This window comes from Ovis aries, chromosome 13, assembly GCF_016772045.2.
Source record: "Ovis aries strain OAR_USU_Benz2616 breed Rambouillet chromosome 13, ARS-UI_Ramb_v3.0, whole genome shotgun sequence".
Lineage (NCBI taxonomy): Eukaryota > Metazoa > Chordata > Mammalia > Artiodactyla > Bovidae > Ovis > Ovis aries.
In genome coordinates, this window is record NC_056066.1 from 72,637,977 (window position 1) to 72,647,885 (window position 9,909).

Sequence of the window (9,909 nt, forward strand, 5' to 3'; positions counted from 1 at the left end):
GGAGGGACGACCAGCGCCTCCGAAGTCGCACTGCGCCTGCGTCACCCAGGCACGCGCCCCGCCCCCTTCTCATTCTCCTCCCATCTTGGGGACTTGGCGACGCGGGAGGGCAGCGGCTGCGCAGGCGCGAGGCCGTAGCCGCGCGTCTCAAAAGCCTGGCGCCAGCCCCTCGCGAAACACGTGCGCCTGGCGTCATTTCCTGTTATTCTCTTCACTGGCTCCTCCCTCCGCGAAGGGTTCGCTGGGGATGGGATTTTGGGGCTTGCGCGCTTCTCCTTGGTCAGGCGAGTGAGTGGGCGTGCTTCACCAGCCAGCCGCCTCCACTTCTGCGGGTCTCCTGGTGTTTGGTGCCGTACCTGGAATTGACAAGGATTCCTCGGGGTGAGGCCATGATGGGGGAATCTTCACGGCAGTGGACCCCGTCTGAGCGATTGGCGAGAGCCCCCTCGACGCCCGAATTGGACTTGCTGCGACATCTCCAGAGCTCCGACGAGAGCCCTCCCCTCCCAAGGATCTTCCAGGGCTGCAGAGAAATCAAGGAGGTATTCAACACGGTCAGAACCGTGAACGTGACACCGGAATCGGGACTGAAATGCCTTTAGTATATCCCTGTTGTTTGACTTGAGGCAACTCGCTTTTTCGTCTCCGGGCCTCAGTTTCTCCATTCGGACTATTTCAGCGAATCTCGTTTTGTTTTTTTTTTTTTTTTTCCCCCAGGCATGGACTCCTTTGAGAATCTGAGGAGAACTGTAGACCATCTCGACAGGGAGACGCACATGCATACTAAATTTTGCGAAAAGGTTTGAGCAGGTCACCTAAGTAGGTGATTTTTAGGTATCTTGTCTATTTGTATGACTCATGACAGGCTGAGAAGGAGTGGGCTTCCCTTCAGCTGCCACTCCCTCCAACAAGAGGAGTGGTTCTGCGGAGTTCGCAGTACCTCTCTCCTCACTCACCGCACCCAAGCTCCCGTCTGCAGCCCTCAGGTCAGCTATCAGGGCTGTATGGGAAAAGATGGCTTTCCTCAATAGAATGGGCTAAAGTTGGTCCTGGCCCAGCCTTTATGTGAAGTTGTCACCGGAACCAAAACAGGACCCTCCCACTCCCCAGTACCTTAGCTATAATCACCTAGCTAGATAGGCTGCTGAAAATGTATATTTAACCTACCTACAGCTAGATCTTGGAAGGCCTGACCCATGTACAGGTCACTGGACATGGTTGTTAAAGCATGCCATGGGCGCTGGGTAAAAGATTCTAAATCTCCTTGTTAGTAGGAGAGGCTCAGTAACTGACAACGGATGAAAAAAACGTGTTAATTGCTAACTTCCAACATCAAGCCTAATAATGCTAATAATGGTTGTCCTCCACTATGCAACAGCCATGCACATGTTTGCACATTTAATATTCCTGTGGTTTTTGCACATTTTACAGAGAGGATAACTGGGACTCAGATAACTTGTTCTGTCGCCCATTTTCCTGTGTCATACAGTGCTAGAAAGTGACAAAATAAGGATTGAAACAGTCTCAGAAGCCTGGCCATCCACTGCTGCCCATCTCTCAACATCTTTTAGAAAAGATTAAGAAACAGGAAAGTATCCCTGGTGGTCTGCTGCTGCTGCTGCTGCTAAGTCATTTCAGTCGTGTCTGACTCTATGCGACCCCATAGACGGCAGCCCACCAGGCTCCTCCGTCCATGGGATTCCAGAGTACTGGAGTGGGGAGCCATTGCCTTCTCCCCCTGGTGGTCTAGTGGTTGGGATTTGGCACTTTTACTGCTATGGCTAGGGTTTAGTCCTTGGTCAGGAAACTGTAATCCCTCTAGTTGCCTCACGTGGCCAAAATTATTTTTAAAAAAACAGGAAAATACGATGCATTTTTTTCCCTCAGTGAATTTCCCAAGTGAATTTCATCATGACCAAAGATGTGTTCTTAAGCTATTTGAAAATACTGCTTCAGATAAAACCACACATTCTTGAGGGCAAGGACTGTATCTAGATGAGTTGAATTCCCAAAGCCTAAGACAGATCCTGGAGGTTAGTAGGTGCTCCATACAGTTTTGATGAATTCTTCATTTTACCTTATTTATACCCACATGGTATTAAAATACTAAGGCAAAAATGGTTTTAAATGCTTTGTTTTAGGTAAGCATGTCTCCATCATAAAGTTGGATGCCTTCTGAGAACATAGCTCACTTGGGGAGTATTCAAAAGATGAGAGCCTCTAGGAAATAAAGTCTGTTAACTCATACCTCATTGATGTCTCCTGAAACTTCACATCATTAGATACAGCCCTGACTCACTGGTACCTCCTGACCTAGAATGAGGGAGAAGCCACAAGCCACGTGACCTGAGGGAACCAGAATCCCAGTGTGCTGCTTACATCAGCAACACAGGATCTTTCTAGCCATAGAGAAGGCCCTGAACTTACGTGGAGACTTTCTGTTCAGGAAATTGACTTGGTATTAATGCACATAGTAATGCCGTCTAACCAGAATCTATGAAATGAAAGTTATTCACTCAGTCGTGTCCAACTCTGCAACCCCGTGGACTGTGTATCGTGCCTGGCTCCTCTGTCCATGGAATTCTTCAGGCAAGAGTACTGGGGTGGGTAGCCATTTCCTTCTCCAGGGCATCTTCTCAACCCAGGGATTGAACCCATGTCTCCTGCATTGTGGGCAGATTCTTCACTGTTTGAGCCACTAGGCAAGCTCATCAGAAAGCTAAGGTAGCTGTAAAATTCCTTCAGCAGTTTTTATTTCCTTGTTACATGAATCTTATAAGTGATTGAATGCATACGTGTGTGCTCAGTTGCTCAGTGTGTCCAACTCTTGGCAACCACATGGACTGTAGCCAACCAGGCTCCTCTGTCCATGGGATTATCCTGGCATGTATATAGAGTGGGTTGCCATTTCCTTCTCCAGGAAAGTGATTGAATAGAGGAGACTTAACTCCACCAAATTATACTGCAGAAATAATTTATATAGGAAGATAACTTTTGATTTAAAATAAATTTTTTTTAATTTTAAAGTCAAAGCTTTTGATATTCAAAAAATCAGAAGTTGCGTGTGAATAGTAGGGGCAGGGAGAGGACGTCAACAATAATTTGCTTTCTAGTTTGAGCGACTGAATGGGTATTGTTGCCTATTTCTCTCTATCTTTTTTTTCTTTTTTTTTGGACACACCACACAGCATAGAATATGGGATCTTAGTTCCGTGACCAGGGATCAAGTCCACATCCCCTCATCTCTGCATTGGAAGTGTGATGTCTTAACCACTGTACTGCCTGGCAAGTTCCTGTTGCCTGTTTCTAATGTCGCTGTCGAATCCAGTTGACAGAGGACAGATGAAGAACCACAATTAAGTGGAAGATCACAATAAAAGCTAATACTTTTTTAGCTTTTCCTATGTGTCAGAAGACTCATTTTAATTTCTCACAATGGTCCCATGTGATTATCCTTATCTTCATTTTCCAGATGAGGAAACTGAAGCCAAAAGAAGCTGTGTAACTTGTGTGCCTGAGGTCACATAGCTGGTGAGTGGTGGATTTGGAATTTGAATGGAGGCGCTCAGGCTAGAGTCTGCTCTCACATGCTCTGTGCCTTCCTGTGATAGAATACTTCTAAATGATGAGCTCAGTTTAGACACATTGACCTTGAGAGATTTTAGGGGCAGCCACATGGAGGTGTCCAAGGAACAGAAAGAGAAACAGGTCTGAAGTTCAAGTGAGAGATTTGGACTGGAAAGAGATTATGGAGTCAGCACGCAGGTGGCCAGTGGAGCCATAGGGAGGGCAAGCCCACTCCCCCACCCCCCACTGGAGAGGTGGGAGCTATCAGGAGGAAAGAAACAAGTGGGGCAGGGGGTTACTTGGAGTTTCAGTGGCTAAGACTTCATGGTGGTGGTGGTTTAGACGTTAAGACGTGTCCTACTCTTGTGACCCGTGGACTGCAGCCCACCAGGCTCCCTTGTCCATGGGATTCTCCAGGCAAGAACACTGGAGTGGGTTGCCATTCATAGCCAAATATTTTTTTTAAAAAGGTAGGGGGAACCCTGGGAGGCAAGCAGTAAGCATTCCAGTTGTGGGGGAGGTATCTTTCCTTTGTACATGAATAAACTGGCATCAGATCTCTAGGTCACCAGCCAATATTCGTTGAGTCCATGTCCTTGAATTTGTTCAGCTCTGGGGCCCCTGACATGGCAGAGTTCTTGGACCCACAGCCCTAAGGACATCCCGGGTGGTGATGACCCTCCCAGCTCTTTCCTCCCTGAGATCCCACTTAGTGGCCTGTTGACTTCCTGGACTTTTTTTTTTTTTTTTTGGTTCTTCACAGCAACTGAAGGGCTTCCAGCTCTTCTGTCTACCCCCTCTCAGCTTTGTCAGCCCAGGGCCCCTCTCCATCTCCAGGGCTCCAAAATGAGGTGCCTGGAGTCCCAAGTGACATTTCTCAACTCCAGGCACCACCTCAAGTTAGTGTTTTTTAGCCTTTTATTCATACATTTCTTGTGTCTCTAACTAGATTCTAAGCTTCCAGAGATCAAGAAGCATAGTTCCTCCTCCAGCTTTCCCCCATTCCCCACCCCCCGCCCCCCACACACAGCCTCTATTTCCCCTGCAGGCGCATGGGTTAAATGTCCCTATACCCAGTGCTCCTCCCCTGGCCCTCACGCTTCCCCATCGTCGGTGGGATTGCCTCATGTGACCGGGGTACCTGGCACAGAGTATGCTACAGAATCTGCTGAGTGAGAGCCTGCCAATTGATCAATCCATGATCTTGCTCAGTAAATAATTATTTGCCTGCTGCTTTTTGAGACCTGTAACTGGGGCTGTTGGCTCCTTTGACAAGTTAATATTAGTCAGCAGGGCCCTTCACAACAGTCCCTTGTTTGGGGAAGAATAAGCAAGAGGTCACCCTGCTTATTTAACTTATATGTAGAGTACATCTTGAGAAATGCTGGGCTGGAGGAAGCACAAGCTGGAATCAAGATTGCTGGGAGAAATATCAATAACCTCAGATATGCAGATGACACCACTCTTATGGCAGAAAGTGAAGAAGAACTAAAGAGCCTCTTGATGAAAGTGGAAGAGGAGAGTGGAAAAGCTGGCTTAAAGCTCAACATTCAGAAAACGAAGATCATGGCATCTGGTACCATCACTTCATAGCAGAGAGATAGGGAAACAGTGGAAGCAGTGTCAGACTTTATTTTTGGGGGCTCCAAAATCACTGCAGATGGTGACTGCAGCCATGAAATTAGAAGACGCTTACTCCTTGGAAGGAAAGTTATAAGCAACCTAGATAGCATATTAAAAAGCAGAGACATTACTTTGCCGACTAAGGTCCATCTAGTCCAGGCTATGGTTTTTCCTGTGGTCATGTATGGATGTGAGAGTTGAACTGTAAAGAAAGCTGAGCGCTGAAGAATCGATGCTTTTGAACTGTGGTGTTGGAGAAGACTCTTGAGAGTCCCTTGGACTGCAAGGAGATCCAACCAGTCCATCCTAAGGGAGATCAGTCCTGGGTGTTCATGTTGAAGCTGAAACTCCAATACTTTGGCCACCTGATGCAAAGAGCTGACTCATTGAAAAAGACCCTGATGCTGGGAAAGATTGAGGACAGGAGGAGAAGGGGGCAACAGAGGATGAGATGGTTGGATGGCATCATCGACTCAATGGACATGGGTTTGGGTGGACTCCAGGAGTTGTTGATGGACAAGCAGGCCTGGCGTGCTGCAGTTCATGGGGTCACAAAGAGTCGGACACAACTGAGTGACTGAACTGAACTGAGCTGAAGCAAGAGGTGGGGAAGCAAAGATTAACTGCGCTTTCCTGTCATTCTATTCTTAGCCCCCAAAGCTGTTATGGTCCATTAGTTGATAGTTGCCTTCCTCAGATGTTGACTGAGGGAATGCGAAGGGAAAGGGGACTTCTGGTTGCCTTGCTAAGTGACCTCACTGCATCCCTCTGCTGACTTAGAAAATGCACAACAGGAGAGCTGTGAGTTAGGTTTTATTTGGAGCAAAATGAGGACTGCAGCCCAGGAGACAGCATTTCAGACAGCTCTGAGAAAGGGCTCAAAGAGGCAAGGGGAAGGTTAGTATGTATGTGATTTTGGTATACGTGCAATCGAGCACATACTTTTTGCAGAAATTCTGCTAATCATGAGGAGTAGTTGTCACCATGAAGGATTTTAGTACTATTCTAGATTTGAAGAGATACAGGAATTGGGCCTGTTGTGCCAGTTTTTCCTAGAGAAGAGTGCCTCATTTCTGCTCTCCATCCTGAACTCCTTTCAGGGAGTGTTGAAAATCAGCAGGAGCAACAGCAGACGATTTAATCCTTGTAGAGGTAAGTGGCAATTTGTACTTGACACCTCTGTGCACTGGTTCACAGTAAGTCTACAGTGACTTGAGTCCCAAACTCCATCCTCAAGAGCCTGGAGAGAAGATGGGAAGGTTTTCCTGGTAACTACTGGTCACCAGCTGGATCTTTGAAAAAGCATGAGAGTTCCAGAAAAACATCTATTTCTGCTTTATTGACTATGCCAAAGCCTTTGACTGTGTGGATCACAATAAACTGTGGAAAATTCTGAAAGAGATGGGAATACCAAACCACCTGACCTGCCTCTTGAGAAACCTATATGCAGGTCAGGAAGCAACAGTTAGAAGTGGACATGGAACAACAGACTGGTTCCAAATAGGAAAAGGAGTACATCAAGGCTGTATATTGTCACCCTGCTTATTTAACTTATATGCAGAGTACATCATGGGCTGAAAGAAGCACAAGCTGGAATCAAGATTGCCGGGAGAAATATTAATAACCTCAGATATGCAGATGACACCACCTTTATGGCAGAAAGTGAAGAGGAGCTAAAAAGCCTCTTGATGAAAGTGAAAGAGGAGAGTGAAAAAGTTGGCTTAAAGCTCAACATTCAGAAAACGAAGATCATGGAATCTGGTCCCATCACTTCATGGGAAATAGATGGGGAAACAGTGGAAACAGTGTCAAACTTTATTTTGGGGGGCTCCAAAATCACTGCAGATGGTGATTGCAGCCGTGGAATTAAAAGATGCTTACTCCTTGGAAGGAAAGTTATGACCAACCGAGATAGCATATTGAAAAGCCAAGATATTACTTTGTCAACAAAGGTCCGTCTAGTCAAGGCTATGGTTTTTCCAGTGGTCATGTATGGATATGAGAGTTGGACTGTGAAGAAAGCTGAGCGCCGAAGAATCGATACTTTTGAACTGTGGTGTTGGAGAAGACTCTTGAGAGTCCCTTGGACTGCAAGGAGATCCAACCAGTCCATCCTAAAGGAGACCAGTCCTGGGTGTTCACTGGAAGGACTGGTGCTGAAGCTGAAACTCCAATACTTTGGTCATCTCATGCGAAGAGCTGACTCATTGGAAAAGACCCTGATGCTGGGAGGGACTGAGGCAGAAGGAGAAGGGGACGACAGAGGATGAGATGGCTGGATGGCATCACCGACTCAACGCACATGAGTTTGGGTGAACTCTGGGAGTTGGTGATGGACAGGGAGGCCTGGCATGCTGTGATTCATGGGGTCACGAAGAGTCGGACACGATTGAGCGACTGAACTGAACTGAACTGAACTGGTCACCAGCAGGGGGAGCCCTAAGATCATCCCTTCTGTAAAATTGTGGTAAAACATTTTTACAGAGATTTTACAGAGAAGACTCTTGAGAATCCCTTAGACTGCAAGGAGATACAACCAGTCCATTCTGAAGGAGATCAACCCTGGGATTTCTTTGGAAGGAATGATGCTAAAGCTGAAACTCCAGTACTTTGGCCACCTCATGTGAAGAGTTGACTCATTGGAAAAGACTCTGATGCTGGGAGGGATTGGGGGCAGGAGGAGAAGGGGACAACAGAGGATGAGATGGCTGGATGGCATCACGGATTCGATGGACGTGAGTCTGAGTGAACTCCGGGAGATGGTGAGAACAGGGAGGCCTGGCGTGCTGCAATTCATGGGGTCGCAAAGAGTCGGACACGACTGAGCAACTGAACTGAACTGAAGGGTGGGTTTTCAAAGCTGTTGAAGACTGAGAGTTGTGAATCACTTGCCTTCTTGCTCAAATTTCATTCAGCTTTGTCATGGAAACTGAATGATGACATCAGGAAGGTATTATAGTCAAGAAATAGAATCAAGCAATGAAACTACAGAAAAAAAGAGTCTATAAATGGTGAGGACCAGAGGGATTATTTATTGAGAAAGATTACTTATTTCCTGGTGTGCTGGTAATTCTGTTTCTTGATCTCATATCGATTATAGGAGTGTGTTCAGTTTATATTTTCTGTATATGTATTAAATTTCAATAATTGTTTTTAAGACTTAAAAAAATCCTCTTATGTTTAACACAAGATATGTATTGGATTAGGGTGACTGTTCTTTTTATCCCTTAGTTCTTAACCTTATCTGAGTCACAAGACCCTCTGAAAAAGACCCCTGGTTAAGAACTTCTGCAGCAGCAAAACAGAGAAAAGGAGCCAAGGATGAAAACAGATAGGTCACAGAAAAAGAAATTCAAATGACAAAAATCAAAAGATGCTCAGTTTTAATTTGCAAAAGATGAATGCTTATTAAAAGTGCACAGAGACACTAGTTTTAACCTCTGGTTGGCAGCAGTCCCAAAGTTTGACTGCACATCGGGTGGGGTTGGAGGTAGCAAAGGCTCTCTCAGATATTGCTGGAGGGATTGCACGATGACAGGTTTAAAGTGACAAGTTTAGCAACCCCACCCTGCAGATGACATCTGTACGTCCATGTGATGACTTGTGTGAAGGTTACATTGGTTGTAAGAGCAAAAGTATGGAAACAACCCAGGTGTCCATCTGTACAGACTAGACACCCAAACTGTGGTGCAGCCGCGTGCAGGAGTGTAGGTAGCTGGAAATGGGAAGCTCTCTGTGGACTTAGGAGAGCCCTCCGAGATACAGGCAGTAAAAAGAAAAAGGGAAAGGAAGGAAGGAAAGGAAAAAAAGAAATGGAGAAAGAGGGAGGAAGGAAGGGAAAAAGATGCAAGCTAAGAATATTTATTTGTGCTACTCATGTCTGAATGAAGAGTGAAAATACGTGCAGGACAGCAAGAGAAGCAGGTCAGAGAAGGGGGCGGTGGGGGCAGCCAGACTTCTTTGCTTGGACCTTGTGTTCTGAATTTTTAATCCTGTCCCTGTCTTACCTACGCAAAACAAGAGCAGCAGATTTAAAAAGTCCTGCTCTGAAGCTGTTGAGCTAAAGCCTCGAGGCTGTCATACTTAGCTACCAACCTCACAATGGCAGGTTTGTTTTTTTTTTTTTAATTTGAGTGAAGCTGTGTCTCGATAAAGAGTCTTCAGCTTCCTCTGTTGATACATTTGAGCTGCTGCGTCAAGGTTTCCTGGCTCAGCCTTGACTCCTGAGAATTCTTTCCTTGCCCTGCCTGTGCTCTAACCCAGTCTGCCCTCTCAAGTGTTGACATTTACCTATAATTCATGAGCATCTTACTCTGCTTGAGGGAAAAGGGAAAGGTTTCACACAAAAACAAGTGCACCTTTTGTTTTGGTGTGTCCTCAGACGCTGCTGGAGATCTTGTCCTTCATCCTTTCGTCTTTGCCTGTCTCTGCAGCCATTCTCTTCCCCTTCCTCCCCCTCAGAGGGTCTTCCCTCCGAGACCAGCCCACAGCATAGTGTCACTGTGGTGCCAGCCTCTCGTACCTTCTCGGGAAACTCACAGTATTTTTTTTGTACGTGTAAACACACCATGTGTCTTCTCCCATATTAAAAAAAAAAAAAAAAAAACAACACAAAATCCAAACCCACGAAGCCCCTTTCTACCTGGATTTCCCTTAAACACCTGTCCTTATCTCTCCTTTAGAACTACAGTCAATGTCTCTTCCTCTTTGATTCTCATT

At 46.0% G+C, this 9,909-nt stretch overlaps 1 long non-coding RNA gene across 1 annotated transcript; it reads left to right on the forward strand.

Annotated features, from left to right (window-relative positions):
* Positions 1-213: 213 nt before the first annotated feature.
* Positions 214-8,971, forward strand: LOC105610214 (uncharacterized). Its single transcript, XR_006055711.2, has 2 exons — positions 214-542; positions 718-8,971. It is a non-coding gene; the product is annotated as an uncharacterized LOC105610214 (long non-coding RNA).
* Positions 8,972-9,909: the final 938 nt, after the last annotated feature.